This window comes from Myxocyprinus asiaticus, chromosome 49 (assembly GCF_019703515.2).
Source record: "Myxocyprinus asiaticus isolate MX2 ecotype Aquarium Trade chromosome 49, UBuf_Myxa_2, whole genome shotgun sequence".
In the NCBI taxonomy this organism is placed as follows: domain Eukaryota; kingdom Metazoa; phylum Chordata; class Actinopteri; order Cypriniformes; family Catostomidae; genus Myxocyprinus; species Myxocyprinus asiaticus.
In genome coordinates this window covers 23,216,018-23,231,633 of record NC_059392.1, presented here as the reverse complement: position 1 = coordinate 23,231,633, position 15,616 = coordinate 23,216,018, and the positions used below count along the sequence as shown (strand labels likewise).

General features: G+C 39.7%; 1 protein-coding gene across 1 annotated transcript in view; it reads right to left on the bottom strand.

The window, feature by feature from the left end:
- Positions 1-2,343: 2,343 nt before the first annotated feature.
- The window catches only part of LOC127438444 (metabotropic glutamate receptor 7-like), a 647,223-nt gene continuing 633,950 nt past the window's right edge, over positions 2,344-15,616 (bottom strand). The window contains exon 11 of the transcript XR_007896742.1: positions 2,344-2,353. The gene's annotated coding sequence lies outside the window, so the exon portion shown is untranslated. The remainder of the gene's footprint in view (positions 2,354-15,616) is intronic.

Genomic DNA, 15,616 nt, shown 5'->3' with positions numbered 1-15,616 from the left:
TACCTTTTCTGTGCAAAGTTATGTTCAGTTTTATAACTTTTTTCCATGATGATGTAACGCCATAAACCCTAGAACAGAAGTCTGCTGCAAAAACAAACTACTTACAGCTCAAATAATACACATGTTAACAGAAGAATTAATGTACATTAAGTGCTTTTCTAAAATAATAAGCTTCACATTTCCACCTTTAAACTCCCAAAAAATTTACCCCATTCACTTCCATTGCAAGTGCCATTTATGTGACGTTTAAGAACACCGTTTTCTGAAAACCCCCCAGAATAAATAGTTTTCTTAAATGCATGTAAACATGGTCAAAGCCTTGACAGAATTATATATATATATAGCCAGATCTCATGAAAATTAAGTGACTGATCTCAAATAATATTACGTGGCTCCTTACACGTATTGCAGTGGTTCAACTGTGAAATGTCCACTAAGTGGCACTAAAGCAAGTTAAATTTTCTCCCAAACAGAAGAGGTTTTTAAGGTTGATGTTTTAGCGAATTGTAATGAAATAAAAACAACCTCCCTACCCTAAACCTTAAACCTTAACCTAACAGATAGTGTCAAAAATAGTATACATTGATGAGCCAAAACATTATGACCACCTGCCTAATATGCCTCCAAAACAGCGCCAACCCGCCGAGGCATGGACTCTATAAGACCCCCGAAGGTATCCTGTGGTATCTGGCACCAAGACATTAGAAGCAGATCCTTCAAGTCCTGTAAGTTGCAAGTTGGAGCCACCATGGATCCAGAACATCCCACAGATGCTCAATTGGATTGAGATCTGGGGAATTTGGAGGCCAGGGCAACACCTTGAACTCTTCATTATGTTCCTCAAACCATTCCCGAACAATGTGTGCAGTGTGGCAGGGCGCATTATCCTGCTGAAAGAAACCACTGCCTTTAGGGAATACCATTGCCATGAAGTGGTATACCTGGTCTGCAATAATATTTAGGTAGGTGGCACGTGTCAAATTGACGACCACATGAATGGCCGGACCCAGGGGTTCCCAGCAGAACATTGCCCAGACCATCACACTCTCTCCACCGACTTGTCGTCTTCCCACAGTGCATCGTGGTGCCATCACTTCCCCAGGTAAACAGCGCACACGTACACTGTCGTCCATGTGATGTAAAAGAAAACAGGACTCATTGGACCAGGCGACCTTTTTCCACTGCTCCAAGGTCCAGTTCCGACGCTCACATGCCCATTGTAGGTGCTTTTGACAGTGGACATGGGTATTCATGGGCACTCTGACCGGTCTGTGGCTATGAAGCTCCATACACAGCAGGGTGTGATGCACTGTGTTGTGACACATTCCTCCCGTAACCATCATTAACATTTTCTGTGACTTGTGCCACAGTAGATCTTCTGTCGGTTCGGACCAGACAGGATAGACTTCATTGCCCTTGCGCATCAATGAGCCTTGGGCGCCCAAGGCTCTGTTGCCAGTTTGTGGTTTGTCCCTCCTCAGACCACTGTTGCTAGGTACTCATCACTGCTGACTGGGAGCACCCCACAAGCCTTGTCATTTCAGAGATGCTCTGACCCAGTCGTCTGGCCATAACGACTTGGCCCTTCTCAAAGACACTTTGGTCTTTATTCCTGCCCATTTCACCTGCATTCAACAGGTTGACTATGAGAACTAATCGTTCGCTTACATTCTAATCTACCCAGATCTTGACATGTGGCCTTGTTAGGAGATGATCAACATTATTTGTGTCACCTGTGAGTGGTCATAATGTTTTAGCTCATCGGTGTATGCGAGATAGAAAACGCAATTGCTAAAGCATCAACGTAATTTTGTGGTGCTTCTATGACACTTTCGGCTCACGTTTGACTCGTGTATCGTACTGCGGTCCTTTGCATCGCAAGTGCAAAGGCTCTATCAGTTGAGCTACCATGCAATTTGATCATACTTGAACAAGCTTGTAAATGTAGTTGGTTTTGTAATGCAAACATTAAAATGTAATGCATCACAAGTCATGAGCTATAGTAAAAGTGTTTTGTGGAGGTGAGGTTGTGGTCAAGTGCCAGTCTGGGGAGAGGGAAAGTGGTAAGGACATCCACCTGAGATGAATTGCAACTAATTACCATTTCCATGTTCAAAGTGAGAGTCAAAAGACAGCCCAGTGCACCAAAAGAGAGAGAGGCTGAGAAGCTGTTTGCAGGTTTGAATTGTAGCTTCACCATTGCACTTTAAGTGAATGTGTTTATTTTCTGTTAATAAAAAGTGACATTCCTGAGTTGGAATTGCCATGTCCTGCTTCCTCCTTTTGACCCAAAAATGAACATATTTTACATGTTTAAAATGTCATAGCATTGTGTGAGAAAAAGGTGGTTTTACTCGTGATTTATTTAAGAAGGAATAAAAGTCGTTGTTGTAGCACCTCTAGTGTTCATTTCACCCAAAAACTGCTGGGATATACAGTCATTGAGCCACGTAAAATGTTGTTTGTTTTTATGAGACCAGGTTGAGATTCGCAAAATTCCTTTAGTCAGTTGAGTCTTAAAACAGCACAGATGCAAAAAAAAAAAAAAAAAGTACCCTATCAGCGGCGCAAGTCATTCTTCGTAAATACAAAGAGTTTTGTACAAACAGAATTTAAAAGAAAGCTGAGACCAGAAGCTGATTTGCGACTAGCTTTGACAAAGAAAGGGTTAACGGCATTGTTCTGGATAAAATGAAGTGCTGCTTAGAGGCTCATCTGTTTGGTCATAGCAACACAATCAGGCCTGAGGTATGAAAGGGTGGGGGAGTGCAATCCTGTCAGCAGATCTAAATAACAATGACCACCCAGTAACTGTCTGGAACAGGGATGGCCTAGTGGCATTGAGCCAATCTCTTCTCACTTTGCAATTATAAAGAGCAGAAGGTTTCGAGTAATCACCATTGATCTACTTCAACATGAACAAACTTCATTGATCCAGTTTAGGGTTCTCAACTGGTGCGTTGCTACCCAAAAATGGGTTGCAGGTCTGTTCTGATAGGGCCATGGACTGCAGGGGCAAACAATGCCTAATGCAAATAGTAAAATTCAACTAAGCATATTACCTTGCATAGTTAGGATTGCACAATAAATAGGCTTATCGACTTTTAAAAGGCAGGAGAAAATGCTTCCCATATCTTGTGTTGTTGGCATCAAAGTTGTGCTTCCAATCAAACTCTAAGGTATTTTGTGACAAATGGATCTGTCATCTAGTAGAAGGTAGCAAAATTTGGCAGATGTCAACATGGACAGGTTGCGGGCCCTCATCCTCAAAAACCATGAAAAAAATACATCTTAGTTTACTTTTGTACAGCAATCAACAGTTTAGGTTACATGCTGGGTTGCCACATAATGTCCAATGTTAAATCTTGGTTCCGAAGCAAAACCAGTTGAGAACCACTGCTCAAAAGCAACATGTTAACAGGAGGAGATGTTTCAGTTGTGAATTCAGCTTGCTACAACATTGTATTTGTTGTTGAAGGCCTTTGCAATCTGTTCAAGGCCTCACTCCCACACTTTGACTGTAGGAGTGTGTGGAATTCATTGGGCTGGGTGGTATGCAATGTTTCAGTGGGAGTTGACCTTTCCTCCATGGTTCAATAATTTTAAAGCAGCCGTGACTGAGTTAGTTAGACATCAGTGCCATGGAAGGAGATGAACAGGTGGTCAATGGATTACTACAACCATGAGAATGTGTCTCAGATGACTGCATGGATGCAATATGAAATCACTGCATTTTGATCTTGGGCAGAAAATTGTGCAAAATATTATTTTCTGTGAAATATGTTCCTGTCTTTGCTTTTAAAACCCTCATGGCTGATTGGATGGAAGCACTAAAGTGCTTTTAGAGACAAAAGGGTTTATACCAGTCGTTCTCAACTGATTTGGTTTTAGGGCCCAGACTTTGATTCGAAAATTGGCCAAATTGTTTATCTTACAAAAGTAAACAAAAATTACCTTAAAATTGAACACTGAAATGTATTTTTTATGACTTATTATATTTATTAAGCCAATAATTCACTGGACAAAACATTGTGGTCAGCACAACCCATGTTTATCCTCGTTTTATCATCGGCATTTTTTTTACCTTGCATAGTTTTGTTCATGATTTTCGAAGATGAGGGCACGTAACAAGTCCGCGTTCTGCCTTTAAAATCAACAACATAAGATATGGGAAGCATTTTCTCAACCCATTTAAAAGTTTATATTTATTTTGCCATCTTTACTATGCATGCACGATTATATGGTTAGTTGACTATATTATTTGGATTTAGCATTGTTTTTTTCCTGCTACTGGGATTCAAGCCCTGAATATTTTTAGTAAAGCCCTGAAAGTTTTTATCATCTTGTAGAGATCAGTACTTCGGTATCAAGTCAAAACTGAAATTTAAATCTATTTTAATACTCACTTGTTGAGAACACTATGGTCCCAATCTGGTCTTCTGCTGTTGTAGCCCATCTGCCTCAAGGTTCGACGTGTTGTGCATTCTGAGATGCTATTCTGCTCACTACAATTGTACAGAGTGGTTACCTGAGTTACCGTAGCCTTTCTGTCAGTTTGAACCAGTCTGGCCATTCTCCGTTGACCTCTCTCATCAACAAGACATTTATGTCCTTATAACTGCTACTCACTGGATGTTTTTTGTTTTTGGTACCATTCTGATTTAACTCTAGAGACTGTTGTGCATGAAAATCCCAGGAGATCAGCAGTTACAAAAATATTCAAACCACCCCAAACCAGTCTTGTACCAACAATCATGCCACGGTCAAAATCACTGAGATAAAAAATTTTCCCCATTCTGATGGTTGATGTGAACATTAACTAAAGCTCCTGACTCATATCTGCATTATTTCATACATTACACTGCTGCCACATGATTAGCTGATTAGATTATTACATGAATAAGTAGGTGTACAGGTCTTCTTCATTAAGTGTTCAGTGAGTGTATATTAGTGATGATATTGGTCTTTCTACAGTATCGATAATACTAAATACCAACTCAAGAAAAATACATTTATTCAAGATATATCTTAAATAAATGTATCTTGTTTTCCAGTAAAATAATCTAAATACCCTTAAAACAAGACAAAATATGAATTAAGAAAATTATTTTTGTAGTGTGCAATTTGTATCTTATAGAAATATCACGTTTCAGGGTTTCTGGACAAATATTTTACAAAAACAGATCTCTCATACTGCCTTCCTCCATCCGACAGTATTATTGTGCATTCTTTTGCAGTCATCCTCCATGACCCTCTTAAAAAACATGCACATTTGCCCTGATATGACACTGTGTTCACATGCACCAATTAAACATATAGTTAAAATGTAGAGCCATCATCTGGATTATGACATGCATGCAAGATAAAAGAGCCCAATTATACTGTATGTTGCCAAGCAACACTCTTCGCTTTAACCTTTAATGTTCACTCAAGGCCCTTTCCTCACCCTAGAGCAGTGCTGATATCCCCCAAGATTTGCATTGTAAATTAATTTGCAAATATATTCAATTAAATTCATTTGAATTCCTCAAGTACAATACAACATTTGTAGTATTATGAGTTTGTACAAGGGTTGTGCCGTCAACATCTTGGAGGTCCTGAATAGGCATTTGGGAATCTTGGCTAATGAGGTTGAAATTTAAAAGTAATTTTGCATAATATAATTGAATATGTATTTATTATTTATAATGTACATGCAGATGGCAAGAAATACCCGTTGGTGTAGGGCTAGATTTAATATCAAAGAGAAACATCACATTACCCATTCATCTCTTAATGTGAGTCATCTCATTAATTTAAATTATTATGAGATAATGTAATCACTATACTACAACATCATCACCATAGAAACAGAGATGTTAATCTCCAGGTTGTTTACGTACATGACTGTAGTCTGTGCTAACATGGCATTCTGAGACAGTCAGTTTCAGCGCTTTGCGTCATCCGTACCGCTCTGATGCGTCTAGAGCCCCGGCTTTATTGCGGTCGCAGGCGAGTAATAAGTCATTTCCTACAGAGTGCAACTGCAATTTGGGAATTGATCAGAAATTTGATACACACAAACAGCCCCGGGCTTCACAGAAATGTCATCAGATCCAAGGAATCAGATTTTTTCTTGGCATTGGACTGGAGTGTAGGGAGTTGAGCCATGAATGTTGGTTTCACAAAATGTAAATTACGAATGTGAGATGCCTGATCGTGCAGTTGTTTACTCTAAAATCGATGGATCATAAACTTGTGTTCAAAGGAGCATATCTGTACCACGACTCTCAAAGTGTCTTTCTCAAAATCTTAAAAAAATGCATTTTACGGCCAAAAATTCCTATAAAGAGTTCAAAGGAGCCAATTACTTACTATTTACTTTATGGCTCATTGAATACACAGCAACAACCCAGAGCCTCCCCAGAGTATCTTTTTTAAGCTTGTGGTGGTGGGGGCATGGTTGAGCATTCGTCCAGAGAAAGAGTGACACGGACGTGCTGTGTGTGTATCTGCCTGAAACTGTACGTTAAAACGCGAGTGTTGAGTTGGTTATAATAAAATACCTTTTGTATTAGATTTCAGTGTTCTTACTTCCTCCTTACAACACATGTCGAAACTGTTACACTGGTGTCAAAGCCTGGGATACGTTTGGGGAGGTATACGCCGATATGGAGTCCTCACCATTGGCCGGAATCCTTCAATCCCTCGCCAACATGCTGCATACCCAACATCAGGCCCTGCTTGAGCTTCGTGAAGATCAGGACTGTCACTTCCAGGAGATTCTCCTGGCTCAAGCTGAGGACTGGTGGGCGATCTGGAGCATACAATGCCAGGAGAAAGCCCCGACTGCGACCCCGGACACAGCCGCCATCGTGCCAGTACCAGTCGCCCTCTTGAAGATGGGGTCAGAAGATGAACCGGAGGCCTTTCTAGACTGGTTTGAAAAAACTGCCGAGATATGGAAGTGGCAGGTGCCTAGTGGGTGGCAATGGCTCATTCCACTGTTGTCCGGATAACCTCAACACCTGCCAGAGGCTAATCATCTGATGTATGATGACCTCAAGAAGACCATCTTGCAGCGGGTCAGCTGCAGCCCCGAGAAACACCGGCAACAGTTTCACTCGCTCAAGCTTGACGAGCGTGGCCGCCCGTTTGCGTTTGCTCAACAGCTTCGTGACACCTTTTGGAAATGGTTGTTGGGTCGATGTTCTAGTGGTGCTGGAGCAGTTCATCCATCGTCAACTGAGGGGAATGGTGGAGTGGGTCCAGTGCCACCACCCGGCGTCACTGGAGGAGGCCATCCAACTGGCTGAGGACCATGTGTCGGCATACCAAAGGGAAGAAAAGCCCACACACTCTCTCACTCACTCTCTCTTGCACTCTGCCTCTCGCTCTCACCCTATTCCCACGCCCTGGAAAAGGGGAATTCCCCCTCCAAAACCGGCATCCTGGCTCTGGGGGTCTGCCCAACTGCCACTAACCCATCTCTTTCTACACTCTCCCCCACAGGTTGTGGAACCTACTGCCGTGAGTGCAGGTATAACGTCTGGGCCGGCCTGTCGGAGACGCAGGAACCCTGGGCGGTTCCAGGACCAATGTCCAGTAATGGAAATGGAAACATTGGTCTGGGTTCCTGACTCACCACAGGCTGCCCCCCGAACAAGCCGGAGTGTACAAAATACCTGTGAGTATTAAGGGGGGTACATATCAAACATTGGTGGATTCTGGTTGTAATAAAACCACAATTCACCAATGTTTGATTCAAAATGAGGCATTGGGCACAAATAGGAGGGTGAAGGTAAGGTGTGTGCATGGGGATGTTCATGATTATACTTTGGTTACCCTCATCATTAAATTCCGGGATAAAAAGCATAGAGTCGAGGCGGAGGTTAGTCCCTGCCTCACCCATCCACTAATCTTGGGTACGAATTGGCCAGCATTTACTGCTTTATTGAGGGGAATTTGTGTGGATGGGTCCTGCAACTTTGTGTTGCTGTCAGCTCTGCATCAGGATGACATAAGGGAGGGGGAAGTCTCAGCTTCCCCAGCCCTTAGAGGATTTCCTGCAGGGGATTTCCCTCTGGAGCATATGTGATCTGAAACCCTTAGACATGTCTTCGACCAAGTGAAAGTGATTGATTGTCAATGTCTTCAGCCAGACATTGCACTCTCATATCCATATTTTTCTATTATAAATGATCAGTTGTATCGAGTCATGTAGGATGCTCAGACAAAAGAGGATACAACCCAGTTGTTGATACCGAAGAGCCGTCAGGATATGCTATTCTAGATGGCTCATCATAATACGATGGCGGGTCACTTAGGGCGAGAAACAACACTACATCGTCTAATGGCCCATTTCTATTAGCCTGGCATTCACGGGGATGTTCGAAGGTGGTGTGCGGCATGCCGTGAATGTCATTTGGTGGAATGCCGGCTTCCTTTGGTCAAGGTCCCCTTCGTAAGAATTGGCATGGACCTCGTCGGGCCATTAGAACGGACAGCATGCGGGCATCACTTTGTATTAGTTCTGGTGGACAATGCAATGCAATATCTGAAAGCAGTGTCTCTGCGCAACATCTCAGCACATAGTGTTGTGGAGGCACTCTTCAGGATTATCTCCTGAGTGGGGATCCTCATTGATCTAGGCACTAGATATATGTCATGTAAACTATGCGAACTGTACAAATTATTGGGTATTAAATCAATTCACACCAGTGTTTACCACGCACAAACAGATGAGTTGGTGGAACGATTTAAAAAAAAAAAACCTGAAGAATATAATTTGTAAGCTCGTACACGAGGATGCTTGGAATTGGGATAAGTGGCTCGAACCCCTGTTATTCACAATTCGGGAGGTCCCACAAGTCTCCACAGGGTTTTCCCCATCCGAGTTGCTATATGGACGTCGGCCGAGCTGCGTGCTCGACATCATGCAGGAAGCTTGGGAGGAGGGACCTTAAAACAGTAAAAATTAAATTCAGTACGTTCTTGATCTTAGAGCAAAAATCCACACTCTGGGTCAACTAATACAGGAGAATTTGCTCCAAATTCCAAGGGGCTGGAGCAAATTCTCCAGGAAATTTTCACCGGGAGACAAAGTGCTTGTATACTTCCAACATTGAGCTCCAAATTACTCGCCAAGTGGCAAGGGCCCTTTGAGGTCAAACGACGAGTAGGAGATCTCGATTATGAGGTAAAGCGAACAGATTGAGGTGACGCACGTCAAATATACCATCTCAACCTCCAGAAATTATGAAGGGAGGCGGTCACTGTGACATTGGCAATGGTGGTTCCGGAGAGGGCGGAGCTCTGGCTGGAGGTGAGCTTAAAAGCCAACCATGTCACCCTGGTCTCTTGTGGGGACCACCTCTCCCAATATCAATTCACAGAGGTTGCCAAGTTGCAAAAATAATTTGCAGATGTGTTTTCACCTCTGCCTGGTTGTACAAACCTCATACAGCACCACATCGAGATGGCTCCCTGGCCTGAGTCGGGCAGTGGTGGTATGTGGAGGTGGCAGCATGGTTGAACATTTGTCTGGAGGGAGAGTGACATGGACGTGCTGTGAATGTATCTGCCTGAAACTGTTACATTAAAAAGCGAGTGCTGAGTTATAATAAAATACCTTTTGTGTTAGATTTCAACGTTCATCGCTTCCTTATAACAAACGTTGAACCTGTTACACAGCTTTACAAAGATTTAGGGCTTTGCTTTTGCAACCCACTCCAGTGCACAATGACATTAATTTTCAGGCTGAGTAATGAGATGCACAGCTATGAAAACTCTAACCCCTTTCAGATGAATCTCTGTGAGGTGACTAAAGCTCTGTTCAAAAACCTGTAGTAGTGAGTTGCCTATGGAGACAAGAGTTTTCTGTGAAAATGTTGTAGTTGTTGTTGTTGTTACTTGCCTCCCAATAAGGCTTACAACAGACAATTCATTAGTTAATACTTGAGCTTTCAGAAGTAGCGCGTTAACGCATGTGATTAATTTGAAAAGTTTAAAGCGTTCATTTATCTTAATTGCGATTAACGCATTTGTTTACCATTAATACAGCATAAACCAGCATATACACTGGTTGGAAGGGCGGAACATTTGTAGTGTGTCTGCCTGGAGTCATTACACTGACGCACACTTCACAACACACACACAACAGCACTTCCCTGTCAGTGATAACATTATGGAGAAAGGAGGTCTTAACGCTATTTGATGTACAAAACAAGCCCAAAGAAGGGACTTCTTTTTTTTTAGCATAAGTACGGTGCATTTTAATTACCACAGAAGCACCTTAAGTCTTAACTATCACCAAAACACAGAATGAGATGTTTTTGTCTGCAAGCGCTTTTCATGTGAAGTTCAAAGCAGCGCTTCACACTGGTGTTGATGCACTGACAACAATCATGAATGCGGCTTTACGATTGCAGTAGCAAAGTGGATAGCCACAGTCTGCCAACTGGTTAATATTGTGAAGGATGAGAGTTTAAGAGATTTAATTTAATTGCAATGAATATGAAACCTATGTGGTGTCTAGTTATTTCAGTTAATCAAACTCCCAATTAGACTTTGGGAAACATTTAATTGTACTTGAATTGGTGCTGTTTTAGTGCATTTCTATCTATATTGTGGAAGGATTTGTTTGTAAAATGATTAATAAAAAAAAAGCATTGTTACACATTGCTTTGTTTTCTTTAATAAAATAAATTGATTTTGACAGGAAAAGGAGTATATATAGTGTCAAAATCTGTAATTAATTGCAATTAACTAAAAAAAAGTATGTGATTAATCACAATTAAAAATGTTAATCGACTGACAGCACAAGTTAATACAAATACTGTAATAAAAATACATTCAGTGCATACTGTATAAAAAAATACAAAATAAAATTAAAAAAACATCATCACAATATTATCAAATGAAACCCCCGAATTAAAATTCTAAATTCTAAATAAAATAAAAAAAATAAAATTTCCCAATACTACTTACTTATTACGTATGCATGTAAATGTACTGTATATGTTGTATGTTTTTATACTAACCTTTTTTCCCCACTGTATTACTAATGCTGTGTTCCATTCAGCTTGGAAAGTCAGAACTTCCAACTTCCTACAAGTAAGTGCAATGAAATGCCACTTAAAGTCAGACTTCCAACTTAGAAATCTTCAACTCTGATTTCACCGAAATGCAGGTGCATGATGTCACACAAACATATTGGCACCCAGGAAGATGTAAAAAGTTACTGATAAACATTCACTTATATTTAAGCAATAAGGGATGAGAGGTGATGCTATATTGTGAATATAGTCATGGCTAAAGGGCGTTGTTAGCCACGAGATGAAGCGGAGTGCCTGCAACCCCTTCAGCCATGACTATATTCAAAATACGACACAGCCTTGAGTGCCTTATTTCTTTTATAAAAGGTCACCACATAATAAAAGCATTAAGGGCACAAATGTTCATTAAAATTTTATATTTTGTAAGTAAAATCATTAAATGCCATCCTTCTGCCAGAAAATATAGTCACTGGCAGTAAACTGTTCCTACATTGCATGATATGACAGCTTGTTTAACAAGCAATTGCAGAGACAGCTGTACAAAACATGACAAATTGTACTCTCTTTTGATATTTTTACACCTGTACAAATGCCAGCATTGCAGCATTGTTTATCAATTGGGTTGCTGAGAGACATCTCAGGTGACAGTGGAAAACCTGAGGTGCGTTCCAATCCGCAGGGTCCCTACGCAGTGTTCACTGCTCCCTACTCACTGAGCACACGATATCTGTAGAAGTCCACTTCACTTGAAAAAATATGTTCATTTGGAATACCCTGCAACATCATTAAACACAGACAACGCTTGAGTCACGCTGACCACAGGGTTCAAGTAAGATGACACAATATACTTGTGTAAATAAATTTAAAAGTACAATAAATAAACCTACATCCATATACAGTTGTGCTCAAAATTTTGCATACTCTGGCAGAAATTGTCTTTTATTTAAGGATAGTGATCATATGCAGCCATTTTTTATCACATAGTTGTTTGGCTCCTTTTTAAATCATAATGATAACAGAAATCACCCAAATGGCCCTGATCAAAAGTTTACATACCCTTGAATGTTTGGCCTTGTTACAGACACACAAGGTGACACACACAGGTTTAAATGGCAATTAAAGGTTAATTTCCCACACCTGTGGCTTTTTAAATTGCAGTTAGTGTCTGTGTATAAATAGTCAATGAGTTTGTTAGCTCTCACGTGGATGCACTGAGCAGGCTAGATACTGAGCCATGGGGAGCAGAAAAGAACTGTCAAAAGACCTGCGTAACAAGGTAATGGAACTTTATAAAGATGGAAAAGGATATAAAAAGATAACCCAAGCCTTGCAAATGCCAGTCAGTACTGTTCAATCACTTATTAAGAAGTGGAAAATTCAGGGATCTCTTGATACCAAGCCACGGTCCGAGAAAGATTTCAGCCACAACTGCCAGAAGAATTGTTCGGGATACAAAGAAAAACCCACAGGTAACCTCAGGAGAAATACAGGCTGCTCTGGAAAAAGATGGTGTGGTTGTTTCAAGGAGCACAATACGACAATACTTGAACAAAAATGAGCTGCACGGTCGAGTTGCCAGAAAGAAGCCAATGCCACAAAAAATCCTGGTTACAATATGCCCGACAACACCTTGACACGCCTCACAGCTTCTGGCACACTGTAATTTGGAGTGATGAGACCAAAATAGAGCTTTATGGTCACAACCATAAGCGCTATGTTTGGAGAGGGGTCAACAAGTATTGTGCTCCTTGAAACAACCACACCATCTTTTTCCAGAGCAGCCTGTATTTCTCCTGAGGTTACCTGTGGGTTTTTCATTGTATCCCAAACGATTCTTCTGGTAGTTGTGGCTGAAATCTTTCTTGGTCTACCTGACCTTGGCTTGATATCAAGAGATCCCCGAATTTTCCACTTCTTAATAAGTGATTGAACAGTACTGACTGGCATTTTCAAGGCTTTGGATATCTTTTTATATCCTTTTTCATCTTTATAAAGTTCCATTACCTTGTTACGCAGGTCTTTTGACAGTTCTTTTCTGCTCCCCATGGCTCAGTATCTAGCCTGCTCAGTGCATCCATGTGAGCGCTAACAAACTCACTATTTATACACAGACACTAATTGCAATTTAAAAAGCCACAGGTGTGGGAAATTAACCTTTAATTGCCATTTAAACCTGTGTGTGTCACCTTGTGTGTCTGTAACTAGACCAAACATTCAAGGGTATGTAAACTTTTGATCAGGGCCATTTAGGTGATTTCTGTTATCATTATGATTTAAAAACGAGCCAAACAACTATGTGATAATAAACGGCTTCATATGATCACTATCCTTAAATAAAAGACAGTTTTTTTGCATGATCAGTCATATTTTCAAAATCAATGCCAAAATTTCACAATTTCTGCCAGGGTATGCAAACTTTTGAGCACAACTGTATATAATTTTTTATAATAAATCCACATATATACTTATAAAGGGGATTATTATATATTTGAATTCATTTATTTTCCCAGACTTGTAACCCATAAGTTAAATGACTGTTGCTGTGTAATATAAAAATATGTGGTTATTTTATAAGTTTGTCTTTTTTGCTGTTATATGACCAATTGTCATGATAATGGATGTAACGGTCGCATCTTGTGCGCTTTGTACTAGCGCACAACCACATAGAAAGCACATCTGAGATAAGTTAGACTTAATTGAAAGGTCAATATCTCAAACTCCTTTTGTTTGTTTGATTTTAGCATTTATTTTATGTAGTTTATCACTACATCAGTACTCTGCTGGTTTGCAATGACTGGTGGGTAAATTTACCTCTACACTTCCTGTGAAGTGATGTATCGATATATACTTATTCCCTGTGGCAATTGGAGTGCTCTTCCAACTGAAAATGTACGCTCCCTTTAGATTGGAATCTCTCTTAAGATGGCTGAATACTGTGTGAAGTCCACTTCGGAGGACCCAAACGGTCGAATGAAACACACCTCTGCTAAGCTAACAGGAGTATTGCAGTATTGTTTCCTAACATGTCATCTTCCAAGCATCTGGCAGTGGAATGTCTTTATAGTCAGAGATTGAAGTAGGAATATCCCACATCTGACTTTGAATCGAACGCAACATAACTTACATTATTCAATTTTGTATTTTTTTTTTTTTACTTGGGGCACTAAGTTTAGCACTGTGGACTTCTAGAATGTCTCGTAAAAAAAAAAATCACACTCTTATTTTATTAGTTAGTCTACTAACAATGTCAACAGTGTATGTGTTTTTTTTTTTTTTTTTTTTTTCTGAAAGTCATGAAAATTCCCACCACATTGTCATTTCTAGCACATCTCAAATTCTGTATTGTGTTTAATAGAATGCTGTGGTGGAAATGACACTGATGAAATAGACATTTTTAACATTTTTAAATAAAATTGCCAACTCCTTTGTCTTGCTAAGACTAATTTTATACCATTCATTTTATTTATCCTACAAACACACACAAGTGAATAGGTTTTTTTTAAACACTTTTTGCCTAATTTGGCAAAATTACAGCTTGATTGGAAATGATGGCCAATAAAAATATTCTACGTACAGAAATGTTATTTTTCTTTGTTTTCTTCAAACATCACTTGTCTCATTTTTCATCTCAAGTATGCTCTTCACTAACACTTTTGTCGACTTGGTTAACAACTATAGTAACTTTAAAAAAAACTTTATTAGGGGTAAAAATGTTTGGTGCGATAGAAATTATGCCCAAAAAAAAAAAAAAAAAAAAAAACATTTAATTGATGCTTTCTTTATATTATCATAGTTTTAAACATGTAATAATTTGTATTTTATAGTAGATATTCATAGTTTAATATTAAAAGTCTGGGTCTGGGACTAAAACAGCTAAATATGTTCCCAAAAGGCATTTTAAAAGTACCAAAATTAAATGATAAAGGCCTGGTAAAGGTAAAGTTTCTAAGTCATTTTTAATGTGACTGTCATATGACAAAAAGGAAAAAGGTTCGTTTTCACATATTACAACCCCTGGGACATAAAACACTCATATATAGCCTATCCTAAATGGAAACCTAATGAAGCTAATCACGTCAAGAGATGATGATTTTCTCCAACAACCTCTCTTGGCATCAGACAAGCATCAATTTTTTGTTAATTCTCTTAAAGATGGCGTGCATTTTTATACTGCCCGATGTGAAGGCTGTACTTAAAAGGTAGGCAACTTAATTATGCTGCCTCCTAAGATACCTTGTCTTTGCCAAATTCTAAGAAAGCATTGCATGTATCTTACATGGAGAAGGCAATGCCAGATTGCATACCAATGATGTAAGTGAAAAAAATCAATCCAAGATGGCAGACAAAGCCAAAGAGTTGTCAAATATAAATAAAATTGCTTAAATACAAAATAAATAAAGATTGACAATTTTACCCAATATTTTTTGTGTTTGTGTCTATTGATTATTTTTATTCTTAAATTAGAACATTGTGCCGATTCCAGAAAGGTATCTTTGTACTTTGTATCTGACAGGCTGACAGTTAGCTTAGCATCATGCTAACGGCAAACTCTATAGAGCACAACAGTCTGTTTCCGGAAG